We start from the raw sequence: 9,262 nt of genomic DNA, 5'->3' as shown, positions 1-9,262 counted from the left end.
GGTGAGAATTTCTTATTTTCCAGGAAATCATATTGTCATGGACTCTTTTAAATGGATCTTACAAAGCATATAATAGATTCTCTTAAATGGATCTTACAAATAATACAATCACTTCTCACCCACGCTTATCTGACATTGAAATCCATTTTGTAGTATACAAAGTGTTAAGAAAGTTAGATTCAAATACAATACTATCAGTTTAGAAGTGAAAATGTTTGGGGTCTTTTTCTTACATATATACATATATATGCATATATAAATTAGTTTGAATTAAATTAGAATAATTATACCATTCACATTTGCATTCAAAATTTTCTCCAGTGTATATTACAATTTAAGATTGTCTTTCTGATATTGCACAACTTTAAAAAAGAAAACTCTATAAAATCTACATATTAATCAAATGGATGTACTATAATTTATCCATTTCTCCAATGCTGAACATTCCATGTCATTTCTAAATTTTTCCATAGTTTTTAATAATTGTGTTGAACATATTTGTAAATGTTGATTTTTTTTTCCTTTGAGAAAAATTTCCATTAGGGTTTATTCCTAGGAAAAATAGTCTGGAGACAAAGAAAAATGAAAAAAATTATATTTCTTCCTAGTTATTTTAAAACATATTTATTAATTACTTCTAATTCTGACATATGTACACACATACATCTCTTTTCTGGTCTGTCAGGAGATCCCACTTCAGAATAAGGAAATGCAGTGAAATTGCTACACTTTGTTTCTACAAAGGTATACAATTTTCATCTTAGCAAAAAAAAAAAATAAAATAAAGCTCTGTTCATTTATTTTTGAAAAAAAAAATATATATATATATTTGCAGAATATATTTTACTATATTTGTCTCCTCTTTATGTCCTCAAATTTCTCATTCTATTAGTAAGTCAGTATCCTGTAGCCAGGAATGATGGATGATGTTTGCTATGAGAAGATGTGGAAAGAAAACATAAGAATGCATGTAGCATAAACACAAAGGAGTAGAAATTTTATTCCTATCATAGATTAATGCATTGCTGCTCTTTGGTAATGAGATTTCAGTTATTAAGGGCATTTGAAAGGGACACTCTTCATGACTTTGTGTGAACAAACAAACATTCATATACATAGTAAGTGTCCAATAGATATTTGCTGAATGAATGAATTTGTAGTATGTATCAATCATAAGTAATAGACTTTATATGTGCTTGCATTAGTCTGTGAATGTATGTATCTATAGTATATTATCTATCTATCTTACCTGGCTGACTACTTCTTTCTGATATCCACATTGAATTTTTATTTTTAGAACTTTGAAAATAAATACTTCCTTTGATGAAAGATCCTCAACCTCTATGCAAAATCTTTTTTTATCCAAGCCTATAGAAACTATGTGTTAGTCCCTTAATCATGTACAACTCTTTGCAACCCCAAGCATGGCAGCCCACCTGGCCCTTCTGTCCATGGAATTCTCCAGGCAAGAATACTGGAGTTGGTTGCCATTTCCTTCTCCAATAGAGCTATAAGTTGATTGAATATGACTATGTTTAATTGAATGTGGAATAGGATTTTGAAGGATAAAAAATATCAAATAATGAACACCAGTTTGGGCTTCTCTGATGTCTTAGATGGTAAAGAATCTGCCTACAATTCTGGAAACTCAAGTTCAATCCCTGAATTGGCGAGATCCCCCAGGAGAAGGGAATGGCTACTTACTCCAATATTCTTGTCATGGACAGAGAAGCCTGGTGAAATACATTCCAGGGGTCACAGAGAGTCAGACAAAGTAAGAGACTAACACTTTCGCCTTCACTTCCAGTGACTCGTAGGCATTTCCCTAAGCTCTCTGCTTATTATAGATACTTAACGCCTTTCTGTATTTACTGTTGAGGGTTCAACTGTAAAATCTCATGAATCAGGGAATAGCACTTGCCTTTGTCAGGCAGCTCTCAGCTTACAAGATACATCCGAGAATTGCGATTTTCAGACTCACGGGTGTAGAGGGCGGCTCCTGAGAATGGGACACTGAGATGACTTAGCAGAGTCAAACAGAATTGGAATCAAGAGGAGAATAAAGAATGCATGTAGACAACACAATATTTTCTCAGTAAATCGCACATTAAAAGTCTACAGAAGCTGTAAACTTATTGAAAATGACTGCATTATATTGCATGTGGGATGGAATTTTGAGTAATAAAAAGTGGAATTTAACAAATGCCATAATTATCTTTACCAGCTGAGCCACAAGGGAAGCACAAGAATACTGGAGTGGGTAACCTGTCCCTTCTCCAGGGGATCTTCCTGACCCAGGAATCAAACAGGGGTCTCCTGCATTGCAGGCGGATTCTTTACCAACTGATTTATCTTGAAAGCAAAATTACCCTGTAGCATACTATTTCCTAGAGGCAATTAAATATTCTCATACTTAACCCATAAAAAGTGTTAGAAACTATCAAACTAAGATGAAACTTCCTTTCAAACATTTATTTATGTTACTCATAAAGTAGAGAGTAATGATAAACATATCAGAAGAAAACATTGGAATTCCTCCTATGATTATGGTCTCAGGAAGCAGGCATACTTTACCCATGGAAAATGGCAATTCAAGCACTTACTCATCACCTAATAGGTTTCAGACACTATCAATATCATGCCAGGTATTATAGTAAGTGAGGAAACACAGCTGAATAACTTAAGTGGTCTGCTGGGTACCAGGTAGAGTGTATTGCCAATGATATATACATTTCTCTAAACTTCCTACTTATTATAGATAGTTACTGATAGTATCTTTCTTTCCATAATTACAGCTGAAAGTTCACATGTAAACTGTCATGGAAGAGGAAATAATTATTACCTCTTTGATACAAGTATAAACTTATCAGATATATCTGAAATTGCAATTTGTGAACTCACAGGTAAAAAGGAGGACTGAAAAGCAAGGAACAGTAAGATGACTTAGCAGAATCACATGGAGTTGGAACCAGAATAAGAGTCCAGATCTTATGTAGACAGCCCAGTAAATTACACATCAACTATTGCCCTCTATATGTTTTACAGTGACAGGCGATGGGTATCTGAAGAGATGGAAAGCATCATGGAGAAAATTTAAAAAAGACTTGAAACAGGTACTGGGGCAAATGCCATGGACATGCTCCACAATTACAGTGGCTGAACTATTTTTTCCCTAAGAAATTCAGGCTAAATGCTTTCATGATTAATATGTATCATTCTTTATTCCTTTGTAGGAAATTCAGTCCCTAGGAGAGTGTCACTTCCTAAATGGATGTCTCAATGCCTCCTAAAAATGTGACTGAATTTGTTCTCTTGGGACTCACACAGAATCCTCACTTGCAGAAAATACAGTTCATTGTCCTTTTGTTCATTTTCCCATTCACTGTGATGATCAATTTGCTCATTGTCATCACCATCTCACTCAGCTCCACACTGTCAAAAGCTGCCACGTACTTCTTTCTCACTCACTTGTCCTTCATAGATGCCACCTTGACCTCTGTCGCCACCCCCAAGATTACCATTGACCTTCTGTACCAGAGGACAACCATCTCCTGGGGTGCCTGCCTGACTCAGCTTTTTTTAGAACACTTCCTCGAAGGATCAGAGGTCATTGTCCTCACTGTCGTGGCCTTTGGCTGCTACTTGGCCATCAGCAAACCTCCGCGCTACACGACCGTCATGCGACAGGGGCTCTGCCAGCTCCTGGTGGTGGTGGCCTGGATCAGGGGGATCCTGTATGCCACTGTGCAGATTCTCTTCATGTTCCTGTTCAATCTGACCTTTGTGGTCACAATGTCATTGACCACTTCATGTGTGATTTCTTCTCACTGATGGAGCTTGCCTGCAGCGACACCTACAGACTTGGAATGGTGGTGGCAGCTAACACAGAGGGCATGTCCTTGCTCATTTTTTCCATGCCACTTGTCTCCTACATAGTCATCCTGAGCTCTTTGAAATCTCATAGCTCTGAAGGAGAACGCAGGGCCCTCTCTACTTGTTGCTACACTTTGCAGAAGTGGTACTTTTTTTTGGTCCGTGTATATTCACCTACACAGGTCCTGTGGTCACTTATCCTGCCGACAAGTGGGTGGCTGTGTTCTTTGCAATGCTCACTCCCATGTGAAATCCTATCATTTGCACAGTGAGAAAGGCAGAAGTGAAAAATGCTGTGAGGAGTTTGTTGAAGAGGAGAGTAACTTAAGCTATTCACAATGCCATGAAAGTGATGATTTATATACAAACGGAGGATTATATCTGTTATAAAATGTTAACGAAAATTAAGAAATGTTTCAGATCATTGAGCAGGAAAAAAGGGACAGAAGCCAACATTTTGTTATAGCCTGGGGGAACAGAGACCAGAACTTGTCCCATGACTCGAGGGTGTGGCAAACTGTAGACATTTTTTAGCCATTTCAATGACTTTAATGTACTTTACCAAAGCGTCAATGTTCATGTTTATACGGCAGAGTAGGCAATGGAAGTAACATCTATAATGCCCCAGTTTGATGGTTGTAGAGTAATTTTTTGTCTAGAGTCTTACTGCTTTGTTACCAAATTCTTCATATATGTTACTTGGATGAAATTGGATTTTCCATAGGACTTTGACCTTAGAATTTCTATATTTGATTAGCCAGTGTCAAAGCAAGCACAGAAATAGAAATTCTTAGATAGATATATGGGGAAGGGACAGTTGAGTGAAGGAGTAATAGCTGAATTTTTTTTTTTTTTTTTTTTTTTGGTACTGTGAAAGTACCAAAAGCAAAACAAGAGACACCCACAAAAGGAGAACAGAATAATTCACAATCTGCCTCTAATTCTCTCCTTAAGATGTCCATCAGCAGATGAATGGATAAGGAAGCTGTGGTACATATACACAATGGAATATTACCCAGCCATTAAAAAGAATTCGTTTGAATCAGTTCTAATGAGATGGATGAAACTGGAGCACATTATACAGAGTGAAGTAAGCCAGAAAGATAAAGACCAATAGAGTATACTAATGCATATATATGGAATTTAAAAAGATGGTAACAATAACCCTATATGCAAAACAGAAAAAGAGACACAGATGTACAGAACAGACTTTTGGACTCTGTGGGAGAAGGCAAGGGTGGGATGTTTTGAGAGAACAGCATCAAAACATGTATATTATCCAGGGTGAAATAGATCACCAGCCCAGGTTGGATGCATGAGTCAAGTGCTCAGGGCTGGTACACTGGGAAGACCCAGAGGAATCGGGTGGAGAGGGAGGCGGGAGGGGGGATTGGGATGGGGAATACATGTAAATCCATGGCTGATTCATGTCAATAATGGCAAAAACCACTACAATATTGTAAATTAATTAGCCTCCAACTAATAAAAATAAATGGAAAAAAAATATTTTGAAATTAGTCTTAATTTGCTTGATTTTCTTCACTGCCTCCATGGATCACATTTTTAATATAAATAATATAATAAAAATAAGTATAGATATAAACATTTTCCATTTGAAGACTCAAGGAACCATTTGAAACAAGGTTAGGCATCTTTTGCAAATCTCAACAAGAAGCATATGGTTAGGTTCCAAAGCTTTTGATCTGTAGGTCTGCCACATACATGTACATCAAATTCACACTTTATTGTCTATCAGGCATTTTCACATCAGTTCACTTTTACAAATATTAAACTGGTAGTTCTATTATTATTATCCCAATTTTCCAGAGAAGCATATTGAAATCAAGAGAGTTTTACTAATTTGCTTGACTCACTTCACATGTTTCCCATACAAAATGTGTCAGGAACTATTACACTGGAATTCAGCTTCCTTTCAAAACTTTCACCTAAAAATCTTGCAATTCAGGTCATTGAAACTCAGTTTTACTTCCTTTCAGATGAAATATAGTTGTCTGTAGTATGCTGAGGTCTATAGATAAGAAATCTATCTGCAGTTTTAATGATTCGATTTTTCCTTGGTGTCAATGTTGTCAAACGTGTTTTAGCCTTGTTTCACATGTTTCAGCAGAATAAATATATTCCCTTTTTGAAAGTTCAAATTATGCCACTTCACTTTACAAAAGACCAGCATTAGTATAGTAATGTAACCTATAAAGGAAAAGAATATGAAAAAGAATACATATGCATGAAATATATATATATATATATATATATATATATATATATATATATATATCACTTTGCTGTGAATTTGAAACTAAAGCAACATTGTAAATTACCTGTACTTCATTAGAAGAAAAATGGAAAAATATCTTTAAAAACTCCCCAACATTAGTGTGAATGTAGACTGTTATTGACTATTAAAACCAAAAAAAGCCCTTTGTATTTATTTTCATTCATGAAAAGAAGTCCTAATGTAGGTCTTCATAAAAGTCAAATGTTAGCTAAGGTGAACCTTCAGAAAGTGGGGGATAGCTGCAATGCTCCTCTCTGCAGGTGAACAATACCTCCAGGCTTATACATTACTGAATTCAAATTATGAATGAAATAGATCCACTTGGTCATTGAATTTGAGAAAGTGACATTTGTGAAAAGTAACACCAGGGGACTGGTGTAGCCATGTGTGTTTCTTCTGAAAATCAGTGGGGCAGGATGTTTGGATCTGTTGTATAAGGAACCTTCAGTTTAATCTGGAATCTTCATTTGATGAAAATATTAGGCATTAAGTGAAGGGAGTGAGCTCATTACCATTGCAGGCCAATGATGAGGTACATTTTCACAGGTTCTTTACAGACTTTAACTCTCTTACTGGAGGAACAAGTATCAGTAGAAACATTTTTTTCTCCATTTTATACTAGAGGACAACGTGACTCAGTAAAGTTAAGCAAGAATAGGACGGTTTTTAAATTTGACTACCTGTACTCCTTCACTTCACAATACTCTTTGTTATCATGATGTGAAAATATCAAAACACAGATCTGCTCATTGGCCACGTTGTGAGGACTGCCACTGAGGCATCCTTCTCTTATTTCATTTGTGGAGGGGAAGCACTTTCTTCCCTTCATCTCCCTGTTGATCTCTTTTTCCCAGGTTACTTACACTATGTGGATTTCTGTTGTGTCAAAAAGAAGTCATCTGATGATCTCTTTTTGGCAGATATATTACCCTTCATGAGGACCATGAAAAATGGGTCATAAGGGGCTCAAGAAATGAAATTCAAATATTGAATTTCAAAGAAAATGACACAAATGGGAGAAAGACATCTACAGGAAAACAGAGCTACTCCATCATTGAGGAAATTGATACTTCGTTAGAACATGAAGGTAGCACCTTGAAGAGCTACATAGGTGCTATTTTCCATATGGCTTTTCGCATTTGTAAGCCTGTAGTGTTCACTCATTACTGGGAAAAGTGACTCCATAATCAATTCATTTTAGGAAATTTTCAGTTAAATTTATCCAAACAATACTCTTCTGTGTTTACAGTGGGTTAGAGAGTTATGGGAGCTGAATACAAAAATTTGAATAATTAAAAAACAACAACAACAGGATGGTTTGTAGGTGGAATTAAGATTCCAGTGGGAAATAGATGGATGCTGCTGCTGCTGCTAAGTCACTTCAGTTGTGTCCGACTCTGTGCAACCCCATAGATGGCAGCCCACAAGGTTCCCCTGTCCCTGGGATTCTCCAGGCAAGAATCCTGGCGTGGTTTGCCATTTCCTTCTCCAATGCATGAAAGTGAAAAGTGAAGTTGTGAGTTGTGTCACTCAGTTGTGTCTGACTCTTAGCGACCCCATGGACTGCAGCCTACCAGGCTCCTCCATCCATGGGATTTTCCAGGCAAGAGTACTGGAGTGGGGTGCCATTGCCTTCTCTGAAATTGATGTATAGTAAGTGAATAAAGAAAGAAGAAAAAAAAAATGTCATTTTGTTGGTAATAGTGAAAGGTTGTTGCTGAACGATAAGACGCTGGGATTCTTGGCCTCCGGAGGAGATAAATTCAATCCGGGACCAGAGACGAGGCTGGATCGCTGAGAGCTGTTGTGTAATAAAGTTTTATTAAAGTATAAAGGAGATAGAGAACGCTTCTGACATAGGCATCAAAAGGGGGCAAAAGAGTACTCCCCTCCTAGTCTTTAGCTGTATGTTATATAGTCACTCACAGTCTGTTAATGAAAAGAAAGGAATGTCTTAAAATTTAGAATGGCACCAGATAATTCATCCCTGGCCATAAAATGATTGACTTGAATCTTGTAGAAGGCAGATTACCAACAAATAGTTTCATTTACATAGATTAGGGGAACAATATCTGAGTAAGTAGGTTGGACTTACAGAGTCTGGGGTAAATTAACATATCTTAAGACAAACATTTCCATAAGAAAAAGAAATGTATTGGTTAACTCAAGGTTTGAGAATAGTTAGCCTCAGGTGAAACCAGGTGTCATAGCAACACAGCATTTTAAGAGAAACCTCCTTTTAAATTTGTATAGAGAAGAAAAAATATATATATATATCACTGGTTTGTTTCCTCCTGCCGCGTAAGAGAGATAAAAATGTCTGAAACTTGCAGCCTATTTCCTCCATTTGGAGACCCCTGGCCTTCCTGCCTGTTACCCTCTCAATAGGTAAGATGAGAAACATTTTATAAGGACATGATAGAGGTGAGCATTGGATATGGATTTGTGTAGTTGTTGGAAGCATGGAAAGAATTTCAGTTTGGTCTGAATTTAAATAGCCATATTAGCCCACACCACCTTTTTAAAGAATAGGTTATTTTAAAAACACGTATTTGAAATGGGAACAATAGTAGCTGCCCAAAGTGTTTGCTAAAAGTGTCTACATCCCAACGTGAGTTCCACTTTTCTCCTTCCACCCTGGGTGGCTCTGTCCAGTATCTGCAACGCGGTCTGACTGAGGCTCCTCTCAGGTTTCCATTTCTTCTTAGTCTGTGTGTGATTCCACGTGTGACCTTTAAGGCTGCAGTCTGTGTTTTCTGCAGCCCCCTAGCTCTCTGGAAAGGAATTCTCACTGATTTTAGAGTCATGTATGTATGGCGGATTACCTTTCCAGTTCAGGACACCTGAACTGAGGAGCTCTCTTTGGGTCTCAGATCCGTTGGCTCCTTTGGGAGACTCTCTGCAACTGGCTCGTCTCTTGTTTTGCGTGTTGCCTACCTGAGGTATGCGGCATGACTGCACCCTTATCTACCACTCCCATCAGTCTTGCTGTGAATCCTGCTATATATTTTTAGGAATAGAAGATCTGCTAGTCTTCAGGTCATTCTAATCAATAGCGATTCTGTAAATACCTGCAATTTTATTTTTTCTTTG

At 37.1% G+C, this 9,262-nt stretch overlaps 1 pseudogene; it reads left to right on the top strand.

Moving 5' to 3' along the window:
- Positions 1 to 3,267: 3,267 nt before the first annotated feature.
- On the top strand, positions 3,268 to 4,201 carry LOC122675456 (annotated as a pseudogene).
- Positions 4,202 to 9,262: the final 5,061 nt, after the last annotated feature.

The sequence above is a fragment of the Cervus elaphus genome, chromosome 19, assembly GCF_910594005.1.
Source record: "Cervus elaphus chromosome 19, mCerEla1.1, whole genome shotgun sequence".
Taxonomy (NCBI): domain Eukaryota; kingdom Metazoa; phylum Chordata; class Mammalia; order Artiodactyla; family Cervidae; genus Cervus; species Cervus elaphus.
This window is presented reverse-complemented; position numbering and strand designations above follow the sequence as displayed.